The sequence below is a fragment of the Xenopus laevis genome, chromosome 1S (assembly GCF_017654675.1).
Source record: "Xenopus laevis strain J_2021 chromosome 1S, Xenopus_laevis_v10.1, whole genome shotgun sequence".
Taxonomy (NCBI): domain Eukaryota; kingdom Metazoa; phylum Chordata; class Amphibia; order Anura; family Pipidae; genus Xenopus; species Xenopus laevis.
Genome location: NC_054372.1, coordinates 55,141,975 through 55,155,142, shown reverse-complemented (window position 1 = coordinate 55,155,142; position 13,168 = coordinate 55,141,975). Strand labels below are relative to the sequence as shown.

At 39.0% G+C, this 13,168-nt stretch overlaps 1 long non-coding RNA gene across 1 annotated transcript; it reads left to right on the top strand.

The window, feature by feature from the left end:
- Positions 1-9,426: 9,426 nt before the first annotated feature.
- Positions 9,427-10,528, top strand: LOC121399303. The gene is made up of 3 exons (XR_005964893.1): positions 9,427-9,596; positions 9,756-9,920; positions 10,007-10,528. It is a non-coding gene; the product is annotated as an uncharacterized LOC121399303 (long non-coding RNA).
- Positions 10,529-13,168: the final 2,640 nt, after the last annotated feature.

Sequence of the window (13,168 nt, the reverse complement as noted above, 5' to 3'; positions counted from 1 at the left end):
TGTTTAGATGTGTATGAAACTTTGCACCTTTTTAATACACAGCCTGCAAATCCTCTATCCCTTAGTAGTGCAATAAAGAAATATCCATGGCTGCTATTCTTCAATAATTCATTATATTATATATTACAGATTAATGTAACTGATTTACACTGATTCTCCCTTTTTTGTTTGGGGTGGCTGTATTTTTCTTATATGTGGGTTCTCCTTCTAGAATAAACATCATTTTAAACTGGGTTGAATCATTATATCCTTAGCAATTGGGTGCCATTGCTCAAGAATAAGCTTTTCATGACATTTAATAAATTGATATGCATTTAGACATGATAGATAGATATGACTCATGACAATGAATCAGTGAAAACCCTTGTTGTTTAGACAGCACCAAGAAGGAATAGTATAAGCAATGATTAGATGGTTACCTTGGGTGACTGAACCGGGGCAAACTTGCCCTGTGTTAGTAAATGAACCCCAGTGTATCATAACAAATGGACAAAGGACCATTGAAGGGTAAGGGACTTTGTTTCGCCAAGACTTGTGCATATGCAAAGCAGCATCTATTACACAACATACAGCCATGTATGTTATTAAGATTTATATATATATATATACAGGGTCGGACTGGGGGGCCTGGGGCCCACCGGGACTGCTGTCCAGGGCCCCCCAGCCCCCGCCTCCCCTTGCTGCAGGGCCCCTGCCTCCCCTTGCTGCGGCACCAGCGCCGCGCTCCCCTTTGGCGTTGTCCCATGCCGGCGCGCATGCGCAGACGGCACCCGTGCCGACGAGAATGCGCAGACTGCGCAGACAGCGCATCGCGCCGGCTACGTTTTTTTTTTTTTACTATTGCGATTGGGGGTCTGGCCCGGCGGGGCCCCTTGAAGGTCGGGGCCCACCGGGTATTTTCCCGGTGTCCCGCCGGGCCAGTCCGACACTGTATATATACAGTTATTTTCACTCAAAATAAATTTCGGGTGACACAAGGTCACACAATTCAATGCCTTTATCAACAGTGGTCAAAAGAATTTAAAATTCATCTTCGATTTAAATACAAGGAAATCCATGTGAAAATGATTTGCTAAATAAATATTTTCTTAAAATATCTAAAAAGTGAAAAATGCTCTCCTGAAACTGTTGTTTTTCATGATCACAGGCCAAATTCTGAAGACAAGCCATCAGTGCTGTACCATCAGCTCTGTGACTTTTGTGCTTAGGATCTTCAGATCAAGCCGATTCCTGTGCCGAGGACATGCTGTATTTCAAGTACAGGTACACATTTGAATCTTATATATAGTGGATAATGTACCCCCTACTGTAATTTATAAAGATATTATAAATCACTGAGGAGTTATGCGACCATTTAAAAGCACGAGGCCGCAGGCCGAGTGCTTCTATACAGGTCACATAACTCCAAGGTGACTTCTGATATCTTTATCATCATCATTTATTTATATAGCGCTGTCAAGATACGCAGTGATTTATTTATAAATTTCTAGTAGGGGGTACACTACGCATTATAATCTACATTTTGTGGGGGGGTCGGGAGGGGGGATCGGAGTCGAAATTCTGGTCGCCGGCGTCCAATTCTGGTTGCCGGCGTCCAATTTGGGTGATCCGGCGTCCGTTTCTGAAGCACAGCGTCAAATTCGGATGCACTGCGTCAAATTCAGCGGCCTGGGGCCCTGATGTCAGATCGCGCCATTTATCAGGATATCATTTACAGTCTGGTCCCATAGGGAAATGACCAGACTAGAGTATAAAGGTCCAAGATGGGGACCGAAACGTTGGCCTGTTTTCTTTTAATGATACATTAAATAAAAGTTAAGTTTTTATTTTTCTAAAAATCCTTGTGTGCATCCGGAATTGATGAATACTTCTAAATACCCGACAAATGGATAGCACCTGGGTGAATTGATGAATTACAGCGTGGGAGTGCTTGATCCAGTACTTTTTCTATATATATATATATATATATATATATATATATATATATATATATATATATATATATATATATATATATATATATATATATATATATATACACACACACACAGATACTGTATGTGTACACACATATACGTATATATATATATACACATTTGAATCTTATATATAGTGGATAATGTACCCCCTACTGTAATTTATAAAGATATTATAAGTCACCGAGGAGTTATGCGACCATTTAAAAGCATGCGGCCACAGGTCACATAACTCCAAGGTGACTTCTGATATCTTTATAAATTTCTAGTAGGGGGTACATTACGCATTATAATCTACATTTTGTGGGGGGGTCTGGAGGGGGGGTCGGAGTCGAAATTCTGGTCGCCGGCGTCCAATTCTGGTCGCCGGCGTCCAATTTGGGCAATCTGGCGTCCGTTTCTGATGCGTCGGCATCCGTTTCGGATGCGCTGCGTCAATTTCAGAAGCGCAGCGTCAAGTTCTAACGCACTGCATCAAATTCGGCGGCCTGGGGCCCTGATGTCAGAACACGCCGTTTATCAGAATATCATTTACAGTCTAGTCCCATAGGGAAATGACCAGACTAGATTATATATATATATATATACACACACACAGACACTGTATGTATATATATATAAAAAAAAAAAAATATATATATATATATATATATATGTGGCAGCCTGTATGAGCCACACCCTGAAGGCAGTCGAGACCTGGGTGCTCATGCATAGAAAGTAAATACAATGTATAAAGTGATGGCACTCGCAGGATTTAACCCTTTCCCTGTCCGCTGTTTTGTACTATTTTGTACTATTTCACTTTAAGGACCTTTCCTGGGGTGGTCTTTTAGTTTGCCCAGGAAAACAATGTATTGTTTTTTTTCAGGACAACCTGATTTTTCAAAATATGAAAGAATTTTTGTGTAATTCTACTTCTATAAAAAAAATATAGAGTTCTAATTGTCTAATAAAATGAAATAAATCATGTTTCACAAAGAACAATCAAATATATCAGAAACATCATTTATTTTATGTACGAGAGCACAGACGATTTGGAAAGGTCTGTGTCTCCTGAACGAGCCATTACCAAATATATATAGTTTTATGGAGATTTCTCACTTGTATAGCTCAAAATCTACAAGCAGTACACTACCAGATTTCCAAAGCACCGCTCCCCAAACGGCATACTTCTGATTTCAAAGCCAAACACTCCACTAACAATAGGTTTACCCTAGAAAACTACTCGTTATTAGAAAGAACAGATTCTGGTGAATCATAAATAGGTAAATATATCTTTGTACTCCAAACTACCAAGTTGCATTTGTTTTCTAAAGTTATCATGTTTTATAGAAATTGGTGAATTTTTAGAAAAATTACCTCAAAGCTTCCACTCTACGGCATCATATCTCCCACACATCATTAGGTATCAATGTAAAACACCCCAGGTTTACTTAAACATGTGGTATATAGGGGCCCTAAAATGTAGACACCCCATTTGAGCTATCAGTTCTGTAATTCCAGATACTGCAAAATCAACACATTTACATAGTTTGGTGGGCAAAGTTAGAAAAAAGTACATTCACCCCAGAAAACAATATATTTTCGGAAAGTACACATTCCCCAGAATCCAAATTGGGTATGCATGTCTTTCTACTCCAAAGCACCAAGCCGCAAACCCTTCCTAAATTTGGCAGTTTAGGTGACATTTTCTAAAATCTTCCAACCTTCCAACCTGCAGCATCGTATTTCCCACATACTATTATGTATCAATATAAATATGAAAAATATGAAAGCCTGGGGTCCTCTGAACAGTTTGATGCCCAATATGTATAGGTGTACCCAAGCACGTGGCATATAGGGGCCCCAAAATAAAGACCTCATATGGTCTGTCATTTTAGGTGCTGCAAAATCAACACATTTATATTGTTATGGGGGTGGCAAAGGTAGAAAAAAGTAAGTTCACCCCAGAAAACCATATATTTTCGTAAAGTACACAGTCCCCTAAATCCAAATTGGGTATGCAAGTTTGGCAATTTTGGTGACATTTTCAAAAATCACCTCAAAACTTCCACTCTGCAGCAATGTATTTCCCACATACTATTAGGTACAGTGCTTGAATTGGGTCAGAAAAAGTGGAGGGATGGGACATGTGCCGCGCGTATTGCGGCGCAAAAATAATTTTGGTCACACCCACTTTTAAATAATCCTCTCCAGCTATTATTTTGCTATTTCCATGTTTATTGAGAGAGAGAGAGAGAGAGAGAGAGAGAGAGAGACATACAGACAGATAGACAGAGACAGAGAGATAGACAGAGAGATAGACATAGACAGAGAGTTGGACAGAGAGACAGACATAGACAGAGAGATAGACAGAGAGATAGACATAGACAGAGACATAGACAGAGAGATAGACATAGAGAGAGAGATAGACATAGACAGAGAGATAGAGAGACAGATAGATTGACAGATAGACAGACAGTAAGACAGAGAGAGAGAGATGGATAGACAGACAGACAGATAGAGAGAGAGAGAGAGAGAGAGAGAGAGAGAGAGAGAGATAGATAGAAATAGATAGTTATATGGATAGATGGATAGATATGGATAGATAGATGGATAGATATAGATAGATAGATAGATAGATAGATAGATAGATAGATAGATAGATAGATAGATGGATAGATATAGATAGTTAGATGGATAGATGTCTAGATATGGATAGATAGATGGATAGATGGATAAATGGATAGATATAGATAGATGGATAGATAGACAGACAGACGATAGATAGATAGATAGATAGATAGATAGATAGATAGATAGATAGATAGATAGATATACAGAGAGAGAGATATACAGACAGACAGACAGACAGACAGATAGATAGATAGATAGATAGATAGATAGATAGACAAAGAGAGAGACAGATAGATAGATAGATAGATAGATAGATAGATAGATAGATAGATAGAAAGACAGGCAACATATAGAGAGATAGAGAGATAGACAGACAGATGATAGATAGATAGATAGACGACAGATAGATAGACAGATAGATAGACAGATAGATAAATAGATAGACATACAGATAGAGAGACAGACAGATAGACATTGACAGAGATATAGACAGATAGATAGATAGATAGATAGATAGAGAGATAGTCAAACAGATGATAGACAGACAGATAGAGAGCTAGACAGACAGACGATAAATAGATAGATAGACAGACAGACCATAGATAGATAGATAGACAGACAGACGACAGATAGATAGACAGATAGAAAGATAGAAAGACAGATAGATAGACAGATAGATAGAGACAGATAGATGATAGATAGATAGATAGATGATATATAGATAGACAGATAGACAGACAGATAGATAGATGATAGATAAATAGATAGACAGAGATATAGACAGATAGATAGATAGACAGACAGAAAGAGATATAGACAGATAGTCAAACAGATGATAGACAGACAGACAGACAGACAGACAGACAGACAGATAGAGAGGTAGACAGACAGACGATAGATAGACAGACAGACGACAGATAGACAGACAGAGAGACAGATAGACAGACAGACAGACAGACAGATAGAGAGACAGAAATAGATAGATAGATAATAGATAGATAGATAGATAGACGATAGACAGATGACAGATAGAAATAGATAGATAAATAGATAGATAGATAGATAGATAGATAGATAGAGACAGACAGACAAATAGTGAGATAGACAGATAGATTGATTACAGGAGCAGGCTGCAGAGGCAAAAAGTGTAAGCTTGGCAGTGGGAATCAGATCATCAGCAGTGCTAGGAACAGAACCCAGTCATCCCTGGTGGTAAGCGCAGATAAGCAATATACAGAGGTAGACAGCAAAAAAAAATCAAACTTACAGTTAGTTTTACTGCAGGCTTGCCTACTTCCCACTTCTCTGCCTGTGCACTTCTGCCCTCCTCCATGCTGGCTGCCTGCCAGAGCCAAGGCGCTATTTGTTAATATATGGCCGCCCACTCCCCACCCATCCATTAGGCTTTTGCTTCATTTGGGGCTCTGTAATGATTGGACAGAGCATCTGTCAACCATGAAAAACAGTGCGCGAGAAAAAAAAAAGCTCCACTCCATTCCGGTATTGTTAATCTTTGCATCCCGACCACAGGGATGGAAACTAGCCCTTTAAAAAAAGTAACGGCATGCCATCCCGCCACATCCCACCCCAATTCAAGCACTGATTAGGTATCAAGACAAGTCTCCCCAAATATGAAAGCCTGGTCTGTCATTTCAGGTACTGCAAAATCAACACATTTACTTAGTTTTGGGGTGGCAAAGGTAGAAAAAATTAAGTTCACCCCAAAAAACCATATACTTTCGGAAATTAAACATTCCCGCGAATCTAAATTGGGTATGCATGTCTTTCTACTCCAAAGCACCAAGTCGCAAAATTTCCACATTTCAGGTACTGCAAAATCAATCAGAAAACCATATATTTTCGGAAAGTACACATTCCTGCGAATCCAAATTGGGTATGCATGTCTTTCTACTCCAAAGTACCAAGTCGCAAGCCTTTCCTAAATTTGACGATAAAAGCCGTGTTTACATTTCTGAAAATCACCTAAAAATATTGCAATTGGCCGCATTTATCTCACCCAATTTCTTACATACAATTGTGAAATACCATAAATATTGATGCCAAGGGTCTACTGAACATTTTTATGCCCAATATGCATTGATATACTAAGGCAGCTGGCATGTGCGGATCCCAAATGAAAATAGTGCATATGACTTTTATCCGCTGCCGATTCACCTTCTGTGAACATAGACCCTTGACTTCATATTATGTGCCTCAAGACCCTCCTAACAGCAAAAAAAAAACCCAAAACCATATATTTTTGGAAAGTACACATTCTGATGAATCTAACAAAGATAAAGACGTCTTTCTACTCCAAACTACCAAACTGCAAAGCTTTTCTAAACATAGAGGTTTTTTACATTTCTGAAAATCGCCTAAAAATGTTGCAGTTTGCCGCATTTATCGCACACAATGTTTTACGTACAAAGAAAAATCACCCTAAATATGGACGTCAGAGGTCTACTGAATAGTTTGATGCCCAATATGCATAGATTTACCAAAGTATGTGGTGTGTACGGACCCCAAATGAAAAACGTGCATATGTATTTTCACGCTAGCCAACTAAGCTGCTGAAAAGAGAGCCCCAACTGTGCGTTATGTGCCGTAAGATCCTCAAACTGTTAAATGACCACCAGAAAACCATATATTTTTGGAAAGCATATATTCTAGCGGATCAAACTAAGTAAAATATATCTTTCTATACCAAAGCACCAAACAGCAAAACTATACAAAATGTACACAAGGAACATTAATGCAGGGCTAAAACTGCAATAAAACCACAAAAATAGCGTAAATTAACGAAATAACAAAATAATTGATCCGACAGCTTGAGTTTTTGTGTATACATGTTTGTGCTCTTCTAACAGTTGTCTCTGTATGTAAATACATGTAAATAAGTGTAAATAAGTGTACAAAAGGGAACAAGTGTGCTAAAATAAAAAATACCAATCTTTACTAAAATGTGTGTGTAAGTGTATAAATGTACTGTAAGTGCATGTAAGTGTGTAAAAAAATGTACACTTACCATTTTTGTAGCAGGAGGATCGCTGGAGGAGTCCAAGGCAGCGTGCCTGCAGAGTAACTGCGCAACAGGAAGTGAGTGGGCGGGTGTGCAACGGAGAGGAAGTAAGGAAGTAGCAGAAGCGCCATACATGGCGCATATGCTACTTTGAAGTCAGATGTGTGACAATTGCATCGCAGATCCAACTTGACAGCCCTCCAGCCTCGTTGCCCAAGGGGCTGTCATTCTTCCTGACTCTCTGCAGAGGCAACAAAAGCTGCCGATGCAGAGAGAAGGGCTCAGCTGCAGGAGAACGTACGGGGTACATTCTTGGCTGCCTGAGCCCTGAACCGCCAGCACGTACAACCTTTCCTTGACAAAGGTTTCTGTGTGTGACCGAAACGTTGGACGAATAAACTTTTCTTTTATATATTTTGTCTTTTACTGTTTGAATTCTATATATACACATTTAATTCAGGGTATGCTGTGTTTTCTAATTATTTTTTCTTTTATTTGTATGTGTAACCAGCATTATGCCTTCCTCATGATGGAGTTTGTTGGAGATCAGCTGGTGCGATTTTGGTGTCTACGGATAACCAGAAAACTGTAAGTGGGGAGATTACAGGGAGAGGCACTGGCACGGATATAAAGGATTCTTAAACTATCGAATAACTTTACAGTTAGAACCAGAATATCTTCATTGTACCCATAATATTCCCTAATTTCCCTCACCCAGCATCTCCATCTATTTATAACACCTGTATAAATGCCTTATTGTCTGTCACAGGTATATCGCACCACAAAACATCCTGCTGGACCAAGATGACACGACCAACACCATTCAGAAAGGGGCACTGGAATACACAGCCCCAGAGGTGAGCAATTCAGTTTTTGTTTATTTTCATCCCAGACATCAGTGGAGTGTTAGTATTCTCTAGGCAAATTTTATTAGTTATAGTTCACACAGCTACAGTGCAGGGAAGGGAAAACATATAGCCACCATTTACTTGAATAAAAAGAATTTAACTTTTGAAACTAAATCTGTTTTTATTATAATTCTGTTATTTTTTAAGAAGACAAAAGAAAAATCCACGGAGAGACCCAGAAGTGATGAGCCACAGAGGAAGCAAATCAACAACAGGGAAGATGGAGAAGCAGGTAAGAAAAGATGGTGGAAAGGAATTGCTGTGAGATTTTCATCAGAGAAATACCCCCATGGTTGTCAACTGTCCCTTAATCGTTTACTGTTATTTGTATATGGCTATAAAACTCGCTAAAATATTGATGCCTCACACTATGGTGCATATTTATCAAATAGTGAAGTTAGACATCTCCACAGTCCACTAGAGTGAAATTCTGACACTCTTCTTTCATTTCTTTGGCATTTTGAAAGGCATATTTATCAAAGGGTGAACTTTCACCCATTGATAAATACTCTTTTAAAAATCCCAGAGAAATGAAAGGAGAGTGACGGAATTTCACTCTAGCAGACTGTGCCGATCTCTGACTTTACTATTTGATAAATATGCCCATATATATATTATATTTGAACTTGTTTGATTTTTAAGAAAAGTCTGGTATTGGTAGTCTGCATGACCCTGGACACACTCACGTCACTCCTATCCCAGTGTTCATTTGTCATGATTTGTTGTCTTAAACACCAAACCCAATTAGCCTCATGCAGCACAAATCCTATATAATAAAGTTGAAGTGTCTCTGCGTCCAGTCCCTGTGTCCGTGGGATTGCACTACTGCGCATGTGCCCCACGGACCGTCTAGCGCCCGTTTATTTAACGGGCTTAATGTCTAGTATAATATGATTGGCCAGAAATTTGTTATTTATACTGCAGATAGAATTGTTAAGATGTAGGACCTAATAATAGATATCTTTTTCTCCAATAGCTGAAAGCAAGGGAGAAGAAGTTGATGCTACAGGATGTAATCCACTGAGTATTGACAACTTCACCTTCTATTCTAAGCTTGGTCAAGGAAGTTTTGGCAAGGTGAGTAATGCCCCAATTTGTGGCACAAGTAGGATATGTGTGGGTATTACATTTGTATTCAATTACAAAGTACCGAGTTCAGAAAGTGCTGTCGTGTTTCAACCAATTATTTATATAGATATGCATTAATATGAACTCTCTTCACACTGCCCTTTTCAGGTTATGTTGGCTACACTAGGTGAGAGGAAGAAATATGTGGCTATGAAGATCATAAAGAAAAAACCTGGGTGCCGTTTCAGCAGCATCGTGACTGAGGCCAGTGTGCTTAAGCTCGCCAGTGCAAGCCCATTCCTGTGCCATGGTTACGCTGCATTTCAAACACAGGTTAATATTTTGATCAATATTGGTGTTTAAATTGTTTCATTTTTGCGCCAATTCTTATTTTCCTTTTTAATCATCATTGTAATCAGCGGCATGCGTTCATCACTATGGAGTTCATCCGTGGGGGCAGCATTGAAGATCATCTGGCAAGATATGGACGTCTGGAGATGAGCAGAGTACTGTAAGTATTGGATGGAATTGTGCTTTAGTTGAAATGAACTGGCACAGAAAATGCATTATAATTCTATTGAGTAATTGTGCAATAAATACATGAGCAATTATATGAATTATGTAAACTATTTTCTTTTTAGGTTCCATTCAGCGGAGATTGTTTGTGGTCTGGAATTCCTCCACCGCAGCGGCATTGTCCATCGGTCAGTATAGCTCTGGTCTCTCTAATGTTTAAATTGTTATTATTTCTAACACCTGTTTAAATACTTTATTCTCTCTTTATTACAGAGATCTGAAGCCCGAAAACATCATGCTGGATCAAGAGGGTCACATAAAAATATGTGACTTTGGTCTGGCAGTTAAGAACATGTTCGGTGATAGGACCATCATTGGCCGAGCAGGGACACTTGGATACATGGCACCAGAGGTAAGAAATACAATTCCATATTTTTACACCATTTACACAACCACTGGAGAATTCATTTGTTAAGTGAATTAATTCTGGTATTTTCTTTTTGTTTCCCAGGTCCTGCAGAAGAGGCGCTACAATGTGGCAGTTGACTGGTGGTCATTGGGCATAATCATATGTGAAATGGCCACTGGTATTTGCCCATTTTATGATGGTAGCAACAATGAGAAAGTCATTCAGTCTACCATCAATGATGAGCCGAACATCCCTCCTTCTCTGAATGAAGATTTGAAAGATCTTCTAGGAAAGGTTGGTATGAGCAGTGAGGTAGAGGATTGGTAATATTTTATCACAAATACCTGACAAAAAGATTAAACCTTTTGTTTTCTATTTTGTTCTCAAATTCTTGCATTATTAAATAAATATATTTTAACCTTAGCTCCTGGAAAAGGATCCTCAGAAGCGTCTCGGTGTTTATGGGAGCGTGAGACACCACCCATTCTACTCATCGATCAACTGGGTGGAGCTGGAGAGGAAGAGAATACCACCCCCTTTCCAGCCAAAAGCAGTAAGTATGTTTTTGCCAAACACTAAAAAGGAATTAATGCTCATTGGTACACACAATATTTCTCTTCTGCCTATTTGATTTTTTACATTATTTATTGCCTTACCAGAATATTGTACTGTACAAAATCAACAGTGCTATTTATTTATGACCACTTGGATGTAATATCAGTATTTAATGCTGTACTATTTTAATATCATAAATATGCATTCCTCATCATCCGGACTAAAATATTTTTTTATTTTTCAGCCATCAAAGAAGCGCTTCGTGCCATATGGAAAGAAGCTGTCATTCTTGGAGTCACCTCAGATAAACATCAGTGCAGAGGAAGAAAACAACATTCCTGGCTTTTCTTTTTCCAGTTCCACTTGGCTGAAATAAGTAGGAAATTACTAACTTTCTCCTCAATTGTTTCCTCCCATCAGCTGCCACTAAACAATTTCAAAATGGGAACAGGTAAGATATAGATAGGTATAAAAAAGTATTGATATGTATAGATAGGTAAAGATAAGTATTGATATACAATTGTAATCACTAGGTATAATAGTATATATAATAGTATAGGATAGGATAGTATAATAGTATATGCAGCGCATGGTGTGTGAATGTGTGAGAGAATGTGAGATATGAAAGGCCAAGGGCGTAACAATAAGGCAACAGGGGCTAATATTGCAACCTGCTTTGCCTTCATGCATGTGTCTGTGCAATGTTCACCATTTTTATAATACACTGCTGATCCAGATCAGGAAGGATTTTTTTCCCCCACTCTCTGGGGCAAATTGGCAACAGCTTCAGATGGGGTTTTTTTTCCTTCCTCTGGATCAGCTAGAGCATTAAATAGAATGATATGAGCAAAGGGTGATCTTCATAGACATGTGCCTTTTCAGCCTCCGGTTTTAAGCTTTACTGTGGTTAGTATAATATTATAAAACTGTTATAATGTATAAGTGATAATATTTCAATGTTACATGGAGTGAGATGTCATCTCACTTATAGGGGAGCCAATGGCAAATTATTCACATTGGATTTCCCCTGAGGCATGTTACGCCCGGAGTGAATGGTCAGTAACAGGGTTGAAGCCTTGACGTGGCGTTACTGCTCACATGTATGAACATGTGCTAATTCAACCAGTGACTGTGAGACTATGAGTATGCTATCTTTGCAGTGCCAAGTGTATTTTTGGGCAAAGATATTTTATTATACTTAAGGTTTGTGTTAAGGTGTTGCTGACATGTCACACACTGTCACAGGATTCATAGGGGTATATTTATCAAAGTGAAGTAAATAGTGAAGTTCCGCCACTAGAGTGAAATTCCGCCACTCTCCATTAATTTCTATGGGATTTTTATAGGCGTATTTATCAGCGGGTGAACTTTCACTTTCACCCATTGATAAACACGCCTTTCAAAATCCCATATAAATGAATGGAGAGCTGCGGAATTTCACTCTAGTGGCGGAACTTCACTCTTTGATAAATGTACCCCGTCACTAAGCCTGAACCTGTGAGCATTACACCCGTGTGCCTGCTTTTTACATGTGTGCAAATATTCCCATGTCTGCTGCTCAACTCCAGTGGACAAAACGTCTGGTGTACCACAACCCTTATGGAAACCTTGCAGTGCTAATACAAGGGGATTATTAAAATGTTCTAATCTGTGTTTCAGCACAAGAATCGACTGTACTTGATGTTTCAGGCACTTTCAGTGTACTTCAATAGGAGTCAGTGGGGGTCATTTATCAACACTGGGCAAATTTGCCCATGGGCAGTTACCCATGGCAACCAATCAAATTGCTGCATTCATTGTTCTACTTGCAGCTAGCTTTAAAAAGATATTCACTGATTGGTTGCTATGGGTAACTGCCCATGATCAAATTTGCCCAGTGTTGATAAATGAGCCCCAGTATATCAGTACTACAGTATGTGCCAGCAGTGTTCTCTGAAATGCCTGGAGTGGATCATTATAACTTCATGAAGTGTGGCTGGTTGATGTCTCTGCTTTTGGGCCCCAATATAAAACTTCACAGAGTATTCCCAACTTGCTGAGTCCTACTCAATCTAGAGTTGCAGTGTATCACAACTCTGAGAAAGCACTATGTGGCATTGCT